The 18416-nt window shown below is 35.5% G+C and overlaps 1 protein-coding gene across 1 annotated transcript in view; it reads left to right on the plus strand.

The window, feature by feature from the left end:
• Positions 1 to 5209: 5209 nt before the first annotated feature.
• LOC133524142 (putative phospholipase B-like lamina ancestor) overlaps positions 5210 to 18416 on the plus strand; it is a 29766-nt gene continuing 16559 nt past the window's right edge. The window contains exons 1-2 of the mRNA XM_061859999.1: positions 5210 to 5368; positions 15518 to 15626. The gene's annotated coding sequence lies outside the window, so the exon portion shown is untranslated. The remainder of the gene's footprint in view (positions 5369 to 15517; positions 15627 to 18416) is intronic.

The raw sequence follows: 18416 nt of genomic DNA on the forward strand, positions 1-18416 counted from the left end.
CGAAAGGTTTGGATCCATCTAAAAGCAAATTCTGGATAGTCTTCGAAGCGACAAAGTAGTGCCAACACAGAAGTCATATTTTCATAGTAATTTGTCGTTGTTGTTAGCACCGCTACGCCAACTCTAAGCTCTGTGGCTTTTTACAAATCGCTAGCAGGTGTCATTCAAACAGCTTGCCAACCACGAGTGAGTCAGCGCAACCAGTAAAAGTGCTTCCTGCAGTGTTACGTAAGTATATTGGTAAGTTTTGAGGTCACGCACTACAGCTACTTAATGGTTAGTTACCTCGAGAAGGAGGCTCTCTGTGTTCGTGCAACGAACGGGAATATTTTGCAAGCTACGACGTAGCATGAAATTTTACTTAATACTTTTCAATGATCCCAAGGGCTTTTGAGGTCGAAAACTTGTATTTGTTAATACTGTAGGTACAAGAAAAGGTAGCCGAGAGTCGAACTCGATAGCTAGCGTTAGCTAAAGGGAGCGAATGCGATCTTTATGAAAGAAATGCGCGGCACAATTTCATCACTACCAATTGAGTCGAACTCGATAGCTAGCGTTAGCTAAAGGGAGCGAATGCGATCTTTATGAAAGAAATGCGCGGCACAATTTCATCACTACCAATATATTAAAAAAAACAGAACTACCTCATTTGATGTTAGGTATAAATGTACCAATTCCATAGGCTATACCTACGTATGGTATAGGAATTCAACTACGGCGATTCAACATCTACTTTCCTTGCAAAATTCTTCTTTTTTCGGGTGAATCAGGTGCATTTCATGCAAGCAATCCCAAAACAATCGCCAACAATATGTAGGTACTTTATTTGTTACTTGAGCCCTTTCTTGAATGGTGTACAAGACGGTATCGTTCTTTAATTATTAGAGTCCGTCTAAAATAACTTTACTCCGCCTTTAATAGCACAAAGAGTAGGAGTGTTAAGATTTTATCGCTAAAGGCGCTTAAGTCTTTTGAGCCAATCATTGCTATTTTTAACAATTTCCAAAAAATGATCCAAGTTCTATGTAACTATCAAACTTACCCACACAATTTCACGAGAGTTGGTAACACCTTCGCAGCGAAAATTAGTGTTACTCGTAACTTAAGTTTTTTTTTTCTTAAGGCCGACAACACGCTTGACTGTAGATTTCTAATAGGTTTTCCTGTAATCTTTAGGTAAAGAACTATTATGAGTATTTTTTTCAAATATTTTGATCCAGTAGTTTCAGAAATAAAGGGGGGGGGAGAGGTTAATGGTAATTTTTTGCCCATTTTCTTGAATAACTTCGAAACTAATTATTAAAAATTATAAAAAAATATATTTGAGATTCACACAATGAGCCCTTTGATTTGATATACAACACAATATTATTTTTCAAAACTTTTATTTTTAATTTTCTCTTTTACCCCCCAAAAGTGGCCCCTACGTTTAATATTCATTTGTTTAAGTTAGTTAGTTTAGGTCACAGATTTACATACATGTACCAAATTTCAACTTTATTGGTTCAGTAGTTTCGGAGCAAATAGGCTGTGACAGACGGACAGACAGTTTTTTTTTTTGAGGTACGGAACCCTAAAAACACGAATGTTTATTTCGCCTTTTTATTTCACGACGGGATTAACAGAGCCCAATAGCCAACTTGATATGATACGGTGACGGTTTGACTGGTTTTTCTCTTTAGGCTCGGACCATTTGTGACGTTCTTAAGCAACATTGTTGCTTGCCGTAAGGACGCTCTGAAAGATACGAGCAAATTTCGTCTTTATGGTAAGCGACAACGAGGTACCTTTTGCTTAAGAACGTCACATTTTATCGGTTTAAGGTGTTCCTTCAGATGGGTGTTTGTTAATCTGTGAAGTGTGTTTTACTTTTTTTTTACATTTTTGCGCTGTGTTTTGGTGCCACTTATTAAGAGATTTTAGTTACTACTTATTAAACACAAGTTTTTGAAATAAGTAATAAAATAAAAGAAATCGGGTATAATAACTTTATGTATAATGCAATTGAATTTTATATAATTTTTGACAGTGGATGGGAGGAACGAATTTAACATTTTGAAGATTATAATTATTTAGTGTGATAAGGCCTTTCTGAAGGTAGTATCACACAGCGAGTCAAGCCACACGTCATCATGAATGACACGATCTGAATATCGTGGACGACCGCTTGCTTTTCCATACAAATTTAGTCCTCATTTTCAGCCCTGGATGTTAATATTATGGAAATTATTTTAGTTAATTTATTGTTTATTATCTATTATCTATCGCTATATGCCCCTCGTTTGCCTTTTTTTGATTCTGTGAGTTTTATAAGAGTTAGAAGCGAAAACCAAATTTCATGCATTTTTTTTATAGGCTCCTAACTTTTATTATAACTTTAAAAGAAAATATCAAACGAAGGGGCATAGCGGAGGTTGTTATATATCAAATTGTGAAAACATATTTTCTATAATGTCAATATCCAGAGAGGAAAATGGTGACTACGTTTGTAAGGAGAAGCGGCCGTCTCCTTTCCTCTTAAAAGAGAAACGTGATCGTACAGAGAAAACGTTTTTCCACTTCTAAATATTTTCCATTCTCCATGATTTATAGTATGTTATTGACACAATGAATAACAAGGAATTTCTTTTTTTTTTAAAGCGAAAATTAAACCTAGAATATATTATGCTGATGCGATCGACATCAAAATAAAAGAGATTTGTTAAGATTTAGTTAGTAGAAACCGTTTTCGCCCTAAATGTAATTTCTTAGAAAAATACCGTTATTTCGTTAGATTTGAAAAGCTCTTCTTCCCTCTAAAGGTCAAGGAATAAGGGCCAAACTTAGATTGGTATTCGTTGAATACCATGACATGACATTAGAAATAAGTCACATGTGGCAATCATGTGATTTCTTTAAATAGCTTGACAGTCGTAAGTTTATCAAGAGTCCTTGATCGAATTTAGTTTTCCTTGATAATTTTGATACGCGTTGCTAGTTGCAAGTATTGCAACTCAAGTGCAACACACTGAGAAGTACGTCTGCTAGCGCCGCCTTGCGGACACCGTCGAAAATTCTAGGAGTTGAGAAGTTTCGAGACGGTTTCGCATAGCGTGAGCCAGTTAGAGAACAGTTAACGCGATGGTTACACAGATGGCACTTATGCTGTAGAGTCATAATATAGTATTATCATTTTAACAGACACTATTAAAATATTCATGACGGAATGGAGATTTCCATTCCATTGTTATTTTATGTTTTTTTTTTAATTCCACACTAATTTAAATTGTATTTTTTTATTTAATGCATGTTAGTTACCTATGAGATGTAATGTTTCGAAAAGATCTGTCTCGCCGGTCCTATATTGGGATACCCTCCTACAATTTAGGAGGGTTTTAAATCTCGGGTCAGAGGTGTAGGGTTAGAGCCGGCGTAGCTTTATTTGACGTTGATAAGCGCATTGTAATATGCCTACTTGGAAAATAAACTATGTTTATTTTTATTCAATATCGCTTTTTCGCGTGCCTTTTTACAATTTTTTTCATCAATTACAGCTTTAAAACCGTTCGTTGCCGGACGCCAGACCGTTTACACCCATCTCCTGATGATGCTTCGTTGAGAGGCGAAAGACGAGTCGAGTTTTGTACTTTTAGTGGTGGTTTGTTACGAGTATATTTATTTGCGTATTTATTTGTGATGGGAGGGTGGGAACATTAATTGCATGAAAAAATCAGCAACTAAGTGTAACGGTTAGCACTAATTGATTAGCACGTTAATATTTCGCGAATTAGCAAAGTAATACTTTTGTTTTGGTTCCTAGACTCTGATGTTACTTTTGCTATCGCAATTATGAATAATCGCTGAAATTTTTGTATGTACGAGGGGGAAGGTATTGTAGGTCCACGGACAGTATTTTCTACTATGATTCCTAGGAAGAAAAAAATGGCTACTGTACATGTTAACATTTAAAATAATACCTACAGGCTGTTTGGTATAGTATGAATTTTCTGAAATGATTTTTACGCCCAAGAGCCTAATCTGTTAAACAAAATTCATTGTTTCTTTTATGCGAGCGGTCAGCTCCCGGGTTAAACACTTGGTAAAGCAACAATGCTGTTTATAAAGCAACTGTATCGTGATAGTATTAAGGTTCAAATCTATGTAACATCTCATGTTTTGGTAATGTAGGACAATTGACTACCTCAACGGAGGCGAGCGTTCATATTATTACATAGATTTGATCCTTAATACTGCTAGAATATAGTTGCTTTTTAAAGGACATTTTTGCTTTGCCACATGCCTTATACAGGAGCTGACCTCTCGCATAAAGGAGAGGAAAGGCGGAAACAAAGGCTTTTGTTTAACAGATAAGGGTTTGAAGCCTAAAAATTATTTCAGAAAATTCATACTATTGTTAAGCAAAGCTTTAAATAACCATATAATTTCAAGATTCAAGTCTAATCGCCTCTAAGTCTAAAAAAAAACAAAATGACGATGCTATAGGGCGATGCATAAGAAATATAAAACAAAATGACGATGTTATAGGGTGTGCACTATAAAGGGTTCGGAGAAATGATAGCCGAGCCTTTTTTTGCCATATCTAGGCAAATGTCTTAAGAGCAATGACGGTTTCGGGGCGGTCGTCCCCGACGAAAGCGTCTTAATACTCTTAATAGACATTACAAAAATAAAAATCCTAAGTAAGGCTTCTTTAATATTTACATTTTTTTTTAATAAATTCATGGTTACGTATTAAAAGCGACCGTTAATTTGTAAACCGTTTTGTTTTGGATAGTTTGAAAGTTTTTATATATACATTTGGCTCTACATTTAATTTTTACTCCTATAGAGCATTAGAAGCCATTTTATGATCATGACGAGCTAAGAAGTGAAAATAATAATTTATTGAATAATTGTATGGTACTGTACAACAGTACCGTGGTACAGAAAAATATATGGATTTGGCTCTTATTCACAATGCTTAGCGAAGAAAATATCAGGCAGCCTGGAAGGTATTCCAGTAGATAGGCAAGTGCCAATGCCAATGAGTCCAGTTTATAGTAGATCCAGTGTAACTGGGCCCCCAGGTCCTTAGAAACTTTAAGAGGGCTATTATACTAGTTCGATTACTTACTGTGATTAGTATGCAACAGGAATGTCACATAGTGTCGTCGTCGTGCTGGGGCCGCGGCGGGCGCGTGCGCCGCCCCGCCGCCGGCGCCCGCGCTCACGCGTCATACGTCAGTTCGATGTAACACCGAGCGGTCGTGTTCTCCTGGGCTCATTGTAGTTCGCACGAAAGCCCTCTAACAGTGTCTATTCAAATGTAGTCGCCTTGCTGCTATCCATTAAGAACCTTCAGAAGTTCGAGAGGAAAACCGATGAAAACGTAAGTCCAACATTTCCATATTGCACAATTTTCTCACGTTCCACGGGTTTTCCGTGATAAGAAAATTTCCGAGAATCGTGTTATGTCGTCAAACGGATTTCTTGTATATAGATTTCATTTGATTACTGCGTCCTTAAGTTAACTTTCTCTTTGGTGGCTTGTTTCAATACAAAGTCGTGTTTTGTGCGGCAGAAATATTAAATTGTTCATGCGAGACAAAAAAATCTGTGTAGTATTTTATGTATTTAGTGCGTACAGCCTTGAGTTAAGTTGAGTTGATAGTTTCCTTACAAAAAGTATGAATTGCATTCAGTGAACGATTGGCGTCTAGACAGGGTACTTGACCCCATTCGGTTTGTGGACCGCACAATCGCACAATGTCCCAGCATTCGGTCCACGCACGTGGTGGATAAATTTAGACCACGCCGTGGGGCCAGTTGCCATACCACCGATATTTAAGTGGTCAATTAGCTAGCAGAGTGCCCGCAATTTGACTCTACATACTTACGCACCAGTGTATCAAACATTAAAAGAGAAAGGCATATGGAATGTTTGCGTATAGCAATTTCTATACGCAAACATCCCATTATTTTTTTTAACATACCTAAATATGTATAAATTAGTTACCTTCCTACCTCCCGATCTCCATTTTAGGTAGAGCATTTTAAATAAAATAATCTCATTTGAATCCCAGAAGCACTTGCTAACAAACTTACGTTGTTTTACTGATAAAGACCAATAAGAAGAATACATTTTGTGATGTTTTCAAGCACAAGGTACCACATTGTCATTTTCCATAAGGACACTCTAACAAGTAAAAATATGAGCAAATTTAGTCTTTATTTAGCAACAATGTGGTACCTTTTACTTGAGAATGTCATATTCTATGTCTAGACAGCAGTCATTTGAAATAAATAACAATTGCAAAACTCTTCCGGTTCGTGTAAAAATAATTTCTAAATGACATTCAAGGTGAAGCATTATACTATTCACATTAGAACACTGTCAAAATGATTAGTTACAAACCATTTACTGCATGTTTGGAGAATAATAAGGAAAACCAAAACCATTTAAATATGTACATACCTACATTTTAAGATAATATACAATGTAACTAAAGAGGGTAACACACGTAAGGAACATGCTACTTTGTTAAATTTTTGAAAAAATAATCATTATCGTGTATACAAACACAGCCAAAAGAAAAAAAAGCATGGGCATATTACATACAAGGTACCTATAGGTAAGACCTACTAAATAAATAAGGGGTCTATTCACATCTAAAGAGCGCTTATGTTTTTAAAACCAGTTAAAATATTTCTGATTTTCTAGGTCGCTTGTTGAGTTGAGTCACGCAAAACTATTTTATTCAATCAATCAATCATGCTTTAAGCAGTTAACAACAAGGAAAACCTTAAGCATAAATCGAAAACCTTTTTTTTCCAGCATAATTTAGCTCTACCTGATTGAAATTCCTACGAGGCAAATAAACATTTCTATTGGTTACACTACACTTATCAAGTTATCAGAGACAACCGATACTGAGATTAACTATTGTGATTAGGAAATGCCCCTAATCGCCATGGCGTTTTCAGGATAGGCTAGGATAAGGATATTACAATAAATTTATTTTTTTAATTTGTGTTAGTTTAGTTTTTTGAGTTGTTATTGTTACCGCGTCAGATATTCTATTTGCAACAATTCCAACACCGTAGTACGTATACCAAACCGCACTGCCAAATTATTAATTATAGCCAACTAAAGGTAATTAAATTTGTTGGAGTATGTTCATAAGTGATGGATAAACCAGGCCCGATAAGCTTTTACATTTTGAATTGATGAGTACTTACATAAAAGGTACTAGACTAAATTAAGTCCCGTTCCATGACCACAAATAAAAAAAAGAATAAAGCGTTCCTAAAACCATACCCTACCCTACTTACCCTAATACACTAAGAAGATAGCACAAAATTGTAGTTTTATATTAGGTTTTTACACGTTTTAATCAAGGGAAAATAATATGAAAAATTTCACACGAAACTAGATCATATTGCCAAGGGCAGACTCCAACCAAAATCTTAAAAGGTAAAAGTTGGCTCGATAGAAAAAATAACATTTTGTATTTTCAGTTGCATATCTTTATCCTGCAAACCACAGCAGTTTAATTCTTGTATATAGCTAGTGATATAGCCAAGGAATCTGACGAATCATTGTTAAACAGGAGTATAAAATGACTAATTGAGATAAAATGTAAAAACCCGCGCGACACACATGTCTCCTGTCGCAAGTTTCACGTGTCATATCTTTCCTTCCTTCTAATTTTCTCGTTAATCACTCCCTCTTAAACGTAATATAAAGATGTAATAAAGTACGGTGAATCCGGCTCAGTCGCTAGCCGAAATAAGATACCTGATAAAATATAGCTAAGATAAGATATACGAGTACTTAAACCTATTGGTTGCCACGGGCTTATCTCTCTCTTGTATTTTGACCGTAGATCAAAAAACATTCGCCGAACGTGATAATTATAACGAATGGGAAAATATTATAGCAATGTTAGCGTAAAGTCGAAAGTGAGTGACAGCTATCTGCAACCTGATGAATTACGTGATAAAAATTCCTCAGCGTTTTTGCGTAACTTTGAGGATGTTGAATTTATGATAAGATACGATAGATAGATAAAATATCGTGCAAAAATCGTAAATAGTTGCAGCATTATCTCCTTACTTTGTTAAATTTAGGTAGAGTAAGTACTACAGTTAGGTATCTAAATATTTTGTTTGGAAAATATTTGCGTTTCACGAACATTCGCAGCGATGTTCTTTCTTTAACACTTTCCTGGTAGTGAATGTGTTAAAGAAATAACATCACAGCCTAGTAGGTGTTTGTAACTTTTGCTCACATGCCAGACAACCAACTAGGTGGGTTGTTAGTTGTCATAAAGACTTTGTTATTTGATGTTTTTTTTAACACATTCACAACCAGGAATGTGTTAAAGAAAGAACATTGCAGCCTACTGGGCGTTCGTAAGTTCTGCTCAGATGCCGGACAACCCACTAGGTGGGTTGTTACTTGTCATAAATTTGACTTTGTCGTTTAATTATTCCCTATCGTTTCTTTTAGCATAATAAAGCCTAGATTCAGGCTTATTCCTTATTTTCATGCGATGTCAATTTATTATGTTTTATAGAATACTGGTTTATATATTTAATTCTAATTCTAAGACTTTTGTCGACAAATTGCAAAAACTAAAATCCGTTCGCTGATCATTTTATATCTTACATCTTGGAACTGTGTCAACAAATATATGTCGATTAAATATTTTGTACTATTAACTATAATGTGTATATCAAAATATTATTGTGCAATTACTCTATAATAGTTACTCCCTCGTTCTAATCTCCCGTTTTACTGTAGTTATGGGCATAAGAATCAAAGTGATTGAAACGTGACTGGTATTTCCGTTGTGTCTGTGTATTTAAAACATTTACGCCTGTTACACTGTAAACGCTATTCGCGTTTGAACTTCAATCATATTCGATTGTACATATGTAAGTAGTTACAGATGCTGGTATAAAATCATACCATAAGGCTGTTGTGTTGTCTATGGTATAGGTGTTGGTCTAAGATAAAGAAAAAAAAAATTGTCTTTTATGTGAACACCGTCGTCTCATTTATCTTTATCTCCGTGCCTAAATTCCTAAATTAATTATATAAAAACCTGCTACAGCTACACTCATGCCGTCCCGATCATCAACAATTACAAAGACATCTTTTCAACTAAGCGTCAGTAGGTACTAGACTAGAAGCAGAGCGGTGTCGAAAAACTCGGTTAAAATTATCGCTCGTTTTCCTCCGCAAAGCACGTATGGTAGGCATGGAATAACTAACTCACCCGATGATATACTCAATGATACGTAAAACTATACAGTTACCATTATATTCCGAATATTCGTCTCTTTCTTTAATTTCCGAAACGAAAGTAACACATACATAATCACGTAATTATTATTTTAAATACATAACCTTAGAATAAAGTGTTCTCGACGACGTCCATAAATTAGCCCCTATTTTTATGATGATTGGCTCTTGGTAATTATAAAATAATTATATACTATATTACATTATAAAGTATAGGGTAATCTTCCCATGAATAGTAAAACTACAAATAGAACACGCATGAATCACATGCCTGTTCAATTAGAGCTAATTATGCAGATAATTACTAAAAGTACATCACCATATCTCGTTGTATCTAGTAACGAAGTAAACCTAGTGGCTAATAGTCTTCTAGTTCATTTAGCTTCAGAATATTTTCATCGTCTCTTATTTTTTATCATTAAATAATATTTATTTACAATAACAATATACATAATGGATATATACAGATGATTACTAAAACTAGCTTATATCTAAAGTAGGCCCTTGAGGCATTGTACCAAGGATGCTGGCGGCATTTCCTCGTTGTATCGCAATACTGATACGTTGTGCGAGGAAGCCGCCAGCTCTTCGGTCACCAGTTACGTCAACCAGACGTTTCGCGATTTCTCCAAAAAAATAGTGCGCGCAGGGACGCCATGGACCTAGAGTTTCAAATCCAAATGGTACCATTATCGTCTCTTATATTAGAATTCTTTATACAACTATTTGGTAACCGTGACTAAGACTATGGTCTGAAGTCAATGACCCTGAATGACAGCAGGTTGCCATCACGTGTCAGGACATCAGGATATTATTAATACAGTGTGTATTTTTGATATAACCTCAAACTTAAACTAGACGTAGGTTTTAGTGCTATAAAACAACTGAAAGATTTTTTTAGTTGTCTTCACTACCAGAGCATTAATTTTTGCATTTTTTTCGAGCGGTAATGTATTTGGTACATCATGATCACTTGTGACAGTTGTGACGTCGCGTCATTAATGAGACGTTTTGAGTTTAAACAAAGTAGTTATACATTGCTTGTTGAATTATTTTGTATGCAAAAATAAAAGTCGTCCATTTTTTTATAACACCTATGTGTTAATTACAGCCTTAACTAATTGCCCTTTGATTATGTGGTCGTATCAAAAATACGCGCTGTATAATTATGGTTTTATGTATACCTACGTATGAACGTGTATATTATTTAATATATTATATAGATAGCAACTAAGTACAAGAAAGTTAAACTTAACATATTTTGTGTCCTCAATTAATGATTCCTCGCACATTTCTGATACTCGCATTATTGATTTTTTTTGCTGGAAGAGAATACCTACAAAAATTCGCATTTTATACACTTTTTACAAGTGCAATACAATATTTATCTCTGATTGTAGTTATAATAGCGTGTGTCATAGTATCATCACACGTATAGCGTGAAACATGTAGCTACATTTTGAAATTCTAAGCACGGTACCTGGATAAGAGGAGAATATAAATACTTAGTTTAAAGTACTTACGAGTACTATATGCTGTTATTTAATCATTTCAATCAATTACATTATTATATCAGAATATTGGTAAGCTCAAAAAAGGAAAACAATTTTTATCTAAATAAGAGATGAGAGTCAAGAACTTAACCGTTATTGTAACTTCGAGGTTAAAATAAAAACAGCAACGAGTATACAAATGGGTACTTTAAAGAAAGTGATATAAAATAAACATGAGTCTTTAATATAATATACCTGGGCGACCGAGCTTTGCTCGGTTATAACTATTTATTGTAATATGGTGGTCTATAGGTGATAATCTTAACTAAATTTTTTTACTAAATTAAACTTGTCTAAAACAATAAAAATTAAAAAATTATATATAAACTTGAACATATAAAAAAAAAACAAAAGTTAGTCACCGGGCGAGATTCGAACCCGTAACACTCGTTTAGCAGTCCGCGTCTTAACCCGCTGGACCAGACGGACAGCGGCCGGCAACAAGAAATTAGCGACCATATTCTGCGTCGAACGAAAAACGCATGAAAACTCGAAAACACGCGTTTTCCCAAACATAAGACTAATCTAGATCGATTGTATACCCCCAAAAACCCCCATATACCAAATTTCAGCGAAATCGTTAGAGCCGTTTCCGAGATCACAGAAATATATATATATATATATATACAAGAATTGCTCGTTTAAAGGTATAAGATTTTCACTAGTGAACTACGAAGTTAAGTATCTGTTCCCTGTACAGACATGCAACACAGCTTAGCTCTGAAATAAAAGCAGCCATACTAGTAAGTAGCATTAGTAATAACTTATTAATTTTAATTAACCATTGATAGACTTTTTTTCGCTCCAATAAGATAACCAACAACCGTCGTATACTTGATACTAGGTAACCGACAACAATACAAGAAACTCCTTGAGATCAGTACCCCTAGTGTAACTTTGATCGACATCATAACGTGACGAACGCGTTTGCGTTAAGTCTCATTTTGTATAGGATTTTGAGTTTCCAAAACGTCCCGCTTGGCGTGCTGTTCAAAAACCCATACAAAATGAGACTAAACGCAAACGCGTACGTCACGTTTCAAAATCGAATCTATTTACACTAGGGGTACAGAATCGTTGACATTGGAGCTCGGTGACTCAATATTACCAAAGAGGCCGGCATTATCACCCAATGTCATTCGCGAATGTGTACAAAATGTAACTTGGCTATACTAATCTTATAGACTTAGCGTTATTCTAATTTAGTGTTGTGCAATAATACTTACCTAAGTATATTCTCTTTAGGTATTTAAAAATAAAGCCCAGATCAGAACCCAAAAAAATTGCACTGTTATTAAACAAAATTGTGATGCGCTATTCCACGAGTTTTTAATCAAATGTTGTGATGACCGTATCACTAAAATAAATGACTTTAACGACTACATGGTCGAATAGAGTAAACAATTCAACTACTGTTAAAACCTCAAAGAATTCGGATCTTAATGAACATTGCAATAAAAAAAGACGCATGGATACCTAAATAAATTTTATTTAAGAATATAGCATTATTTAACCCTGGTTTTATATTTTCCAATGCAGTATAATATAAACGCACTGGTTCTATAGGTAAAAAGACTTTCCCTTTGAATAGGTATATAATTATCTAGATAAGACACCTTTCTCCATCATCAAAGCCAAGGCAAAGTGTGTTATATTTGTTTACATGAAGCTATTTTGTCTCGTTACATGTTTGAAACGATAAACATATACCATGCAAAAGCCTTTTAGTAGTGGCGAATATCTCTATGTGTATTAATATATAAGGGGTTATTAAATATATCCGGACACTAGCTGCGTTCTTGCTGCTACGGGAGACAAAACATTCCTAGAAGAGGAAAATAATATATTCATTCCTGTGTACCTCTTAGCAGAAAGTGTCCAGAAAAAGGAATGTTACCCTGGATTTTCTGACTTTCTTTAAAGGCGAGACCAATAGTAATGACTTATTACCGGCAAAGAGAATCGAGTATTATAGGCGTATTGTCACAGTAAATTTTGTAGTCAACTAAATTTACTGCTATCTTTCGACACAGGACTAAAACTCGTAGAATGACATATGGCTATTAGAGCCATATTCTTTCAATAATATGTGTTAATTGTCAAACGGTGTCGCTATCTACTCGAGTATCGGCCAAAGGTATATTGCCATCGGTTCAAGTATAAAATTTTCTTGATTTATCGAGGCACGTTTTTTGCTTACACTTTATTTATCTTATACGGAGTTAAATATATCTTTGATACCGGTATTGAAAATCGTCCGATATTGGATGCCTTACACATACGCCAGTTGGCAACTACATGCTAATATGGCGGGCGTCAGTAACTCGACCCTAATGCCGGTGATCACCTGTTAGCATAAACAAACAATGCGGAGACGAGATAAGATGATCATTAGCGGCGCGGGCGCACCAAGGTGGCCCCGGAGTCATATTCCCACTTTAAACATATGGTCTTAAATTTCATTGCGCATCTTGTTCGCATGAATCAAAATCAAAATTTTAAAGTCCCAATGGCGCCTTCAACCTGCCTTCAACCGTGTAATTACCATTGGTTGTTGCTATCGCAGGTGAGGTCAGTTCTCTGGCGAATCTCTCCAGTCGGTGGCGAACAAGCATACGGCCCGCCTGATGGTAAGCAGTTTCCGTAGCCTATGTGCGCCTGCAACTCCAAAGGAGTTACATGAGCGTTGCCGACCTTAACTCCGCACCCTCGTTGAGCTCTGGCAACCATACTTACCGGCAGGAACACAACACTATAAGTAGGGTCTAGTGTTATTTAGCTGCGGTTTTCTGTAAGGTAGTACTTTCCCAGTTGGGCTCTGCTCTAGATCTGGAGTGACATCCGCTGTGCTTTGCGCTACCACACAAAGCGAGATGACATTCACAATGCCCATACCACTCTTTTAGACGTAGTTTAAGGACGTACCCGGCTCCAACCCGGGGATAATGATGCACCTGTATAATCGTAGGCCATTGAAACATTTGAAACCGCCAGATAGACGACACGGACTGCGGAAACGTATAGCTAAGTGGTGGACATTTTTATAAAAGTCATATAGAAGCAATGTAGATTTGAAACACTCATTTCGACCTTTCAACTTGTGTAGCGTTAAGATACCTACTATCATGCGTCACAATAATGTCAAGTTTTATCAATTGATCATGCCAAGATTCGTGACAGTCATTTGTTTTTGTTATGCGACGTACACATACGTTCTCAATCAAAATCGAATAATATGGACTTTGCCTAAATTGACAACATAAATTATGACCTGTGTCTATTATGCATTACCAAATTTCACATCAGTCAAAAACGGGTAGGATTTGTTACCCGTTATGTCATTTGTTATTTAAATTGGGCGTTCATACACCCATAGACGGAAGTAAATTAGGTACATTTTAGATTTAGATCAGGGAGAACTCCTCTAAACAATAAAAAATATTTTTATTATTACATCATAATTATGGCACAGTCACGTCTGAAAATATCGGTACAAAAAATATGTATACACACACTACCTTAATATATGGGCAATAAAGTTTTTTCGTATCGATATTTTCAGACGTGACCGTACCTAATTTTGTTAATTGTATTAACCTACCTAGTATTTTAGTTATACACATAACAATGAGTTATTATAATTGTCAGTGCCAAACTTCCGAGTTTTTATAAATAATGAACCCGACTAGCGGGATCTTGGCAGCGAAAGTGTCAAAGAAAAATTACAAGGTTTAGGAGTTAGTAATCAGTTATCTGTGTTTGGGCTATAATAGCTCCTAAGCGGATAAACATAAAATTAAGTCTTGATCGCATGTTCCTTCGGAGAGTCTAACCTAACCTAACCTACCTAGTATTTTAGTTATACACATAACAATGAGTTATTATAATTGTCAGTGCCAAACTTCCGAGTTTCTATAAATAATGAACCCGACTAGCGGGATCTTGGCAGCGAAAGTGTCAAAGAAAAATTACAAGGTTTAGGAGTTAGTAATCAGTTATCTGTGTTTGGGCTATAATAGCTCCTAAGCGGATAAACATAAAATTAAGTCTTGATCGCATGTTCCTTCGGAGAGTCTTACACAGAAAAATTACTAGGTTTAGGATTTAGTAATCAGTTATCTGTGTTTGGGCTAAAATAGCTCCTAAGCGGATAAACATAAATTAAATCTTGATCGCATGTTTCTTCGAAGAGAGTCTTGATGTATAATATAGTCCAAGCCGCACGGATAGCATGGTCGCATCTTTATCGCATATTGTGTCATGCGTCACTTTCGCACTTATCTACTTGTTAGAACGTGACAGACTTGGTGACTGACGATAAAAACGCGCCAGCTGTACGTGAGATTTAATTTTATTACAACAAAGATCTACAATCAAAATTTAACATCTACCTACACAGCGGGAATTGAAACGTGGGCTTGAGTAACCTTACAGATGTTAACCACGCATTTTTTTTTCACAAGAATTGTCATTACCTCTAAAACAAGACCGATTTCAGAAACTTTGTATGACATAAATTTTAGACTCTAAATGCGGTCAAGCGAATACACGAATATCTTTAAAATCTGTCTGGTTATTCGAGCCCACGGTGTTCGGTATAAAGTTAGATATATTTCATGTTTGGATTGTTTTGTTTTAAACTATTTTTTAATAAGTAAATATTGTTTTGTTACAGATCCGCAGTGGTCTAGATCAGATTCGACCGTCTCCGAGCGTCCAACACAGGACTTTCCCGATGGGTTGAGAACGCCTACGTCGTGTGCTGTGGTCACGCCACTGACGCTGTAAGTTTATATTTTATTTTACTTTCGAAGAAGAGAAGATTTGATGAGTGAGTTCATTAAGACGTATTGTAGTATGTACTAGATCAGAGAGGCTACCGCGGAAATCGAAAATAGAAATTACAAATGATTGAAAGCCCGAGTTTTTATGTTTAGAATAATTTAAATTATTGTCGGACTGAGTGTCGTAAGCGCAAAGAGACCGTTCGGTTACGACACTCAATTCAGGATGAAATACCAATAAATCGCTAACATAAGGAGGAGGTAGATTCTATAGATATATTGGAAATTACATTATCAAATATGTCTTCTTTGTACGATCATCATCACCCAAAGAAAAGTTAAAAAACGGGGAAACCCTAAAACATTTAAAATACGGAAATTGTGTCCGATTCTTTTTGACAAGTTTTCAAGATCGTGCCCAATTTGGATTGAACGTTACGTAGTCGCAAAACTGTGACCGACTCATTGACATTAATCATTTACATAAGTCATCATCTACGTTTAAATAAATTGAAATTGGTCAGTGCGGTTCACTATGACGCGCAAAAACTAATCTACTGAGCTAAGTTCTTGTTGTATGATTGTATGATCAAAGCTTGAACTCCGATTAAGCTATGAGGGTTCAAAAAAACGACGAAGCGCTTCGAGAAAAGGTCGGTAGTGAGTGCCCTTGTGCTTCGCTTTGTTCGCCTTCGCGGGGGCTCTACCTTGCCCCCAGATATATAAATCATATCATTTCCTAACGTTTAAGTGCAAAATAGCTCAAAACCCGTTCCTTGTTCGAATTGCGTGATCTCAAGCGTTTTAAAGTTGTCGACATGCTCCGCATATAAAGAGGTCACCGGCAAGCTCAATCGACTGAATTAAAGTTGCGAACCCTTCGCAGTCGGCCGTTGACCCTCATGGCTCTCCCGGAGTGCGTTCACTGCACATGCACCCGGTACGTTAACCTTTACCCAACTAGTCAGCCAGAACAATAGCTTGTCTATAAAAAGCATTTACACTGAGAAGGAAATAATATATTCATAAGAAATAGTTTATTGGCAATCGTAAAGATACAAAATATTTTATTTCTTCAATTTCTACTCCTTATCTTTGCGTCTTAAGGTTGCATTTACTTGTTTACCCTATGCGGTTTAGAAATGCGACTTTTACCTCTTTGAACCCATATGGGGGTACAAGAATTAGTTGGAATTCGTTTGGGTTCGTCGGTATCCTGTTTCCGATTTGAGATTCATTTAGTTGTGTAGTTATTAAAACTTCATACATACATACTAGGAAAATCATACGAATAATAAAATAATTTGTCAAACACTGAAATGCGTCCTATCTCATTTACCAACTTAATAAACATAATTATCAAATAAGTGCCTATAGTTACATAATATATTTCGTCTCTCAAATTAAAAGTACTTAGGTAAATAATTAAATAAACTCATCAGGTAAGTAAAATATAAATACCATAAAGCAGAAATCTCGTTTAAGTAAGTAACTCTGTAAGATAATTAAGATAACGTATAATGATATGCCTACATCTTATCATAATGCAAGTGATTCCGAATGTCTGTTGTCACCATGTTGTCACCGTGTATTGTAAACTCCAGTCCCTTTAAAATGAACTAGTATTAAACCCTGTACTTTAATATTACTTATAAGATACCATAAATAATAAGGTCTTTTTTGCCTTGTTTTCCACAAGCATGATATGCCAGACGGGCCATACAGGAATATCCGGTCTCGGGTCTGTGGGGGTCCGTGCGTCCTGAGGAATTGAAATAATGGAGGCTAATTCAAATTTATATTGTGACATCAAAAGATATCTATATAACATGCTCGTGCTCGCTCGCTCCAATACATGCACGGACAAGTACGAGTGAAATGCACGCGCGACTGACATCATTTTGATTTCACAGTGTAAATTTGAATTGGCCTCCAACATAAGAGCCACAAGTTTATGACGACGTAGTTAGACTGATTTATCTATTTAAACGGAAACATGCATTAGACAGATTAAAAACAATATGAGGCTTATTTAAATAACAGTAAACTTTGCTAATATGAACAATTGAGATTAAATATTTTTCAATCCAAAATTTTCGCTTCTGCACGTTGTAATGCACGATAATTATTTTATTTACGTCAGGATGACGAGTAATCTTATAAAGTAGAACGCAACTTATGTAGAATAATTTTGTAAGCATATCAATAACAAATATTTTCGATATTTCACCGCCACTTGTAAAATGATTACTACTTTATACGTTAAAAGTTGAATGTCCTATTCGTCCTTTATGTTTTTGATGTATTTAATGAAAGATAATGCAATTGGTTTCAATAATATTAACTAAATAAAGCCATGTTTTTTTTGCTCCATCGCCATCAGTCATGGCCATTAATTTTAAAACAAACAAACTTCAATCGTAAGCAGTTCTGTGGCTCTTTGTTTATGGTAAAATGTTGCCAGTGTTTAAGAACAGATGATAAATACTTATTTTATATGACTTATTTTGTACTATCCCATTACTGGAGCCACGTCCAATATAGGGATGACATATAGATCAAAGATGGAAAGTCACTCTAATACTCATTCATTTATCCCTTTCGTTAGTGCATTTTTGGATAAACCAAAATAGATACGTGATTTTTTATTGAAAAATTGCAATATACCTTTAATATTAAAAGTGATCTTCAATTATAGTTCCTAAGGTTATCGCAAGGATCGCAAGCGAGGAGCTCATAGTCCAGACAATTTTATGTGAATTAGATAGATGGGTTAGTGCCCGCTACAAT

This window comes from Cydia pomonella, chromosome 13 (genome assembly GCF_033807575.1).
Source record: "Cydia pomonella isolate Wapato2018A chromosome 13, ilCydPomo1, whole genome shotgun sequence".
NCBI lineage: Eukaryota > Metazoa > Arthropoda > Insecta > Lepidoptera > Tortricidae > Cydia > Cydia pomonella.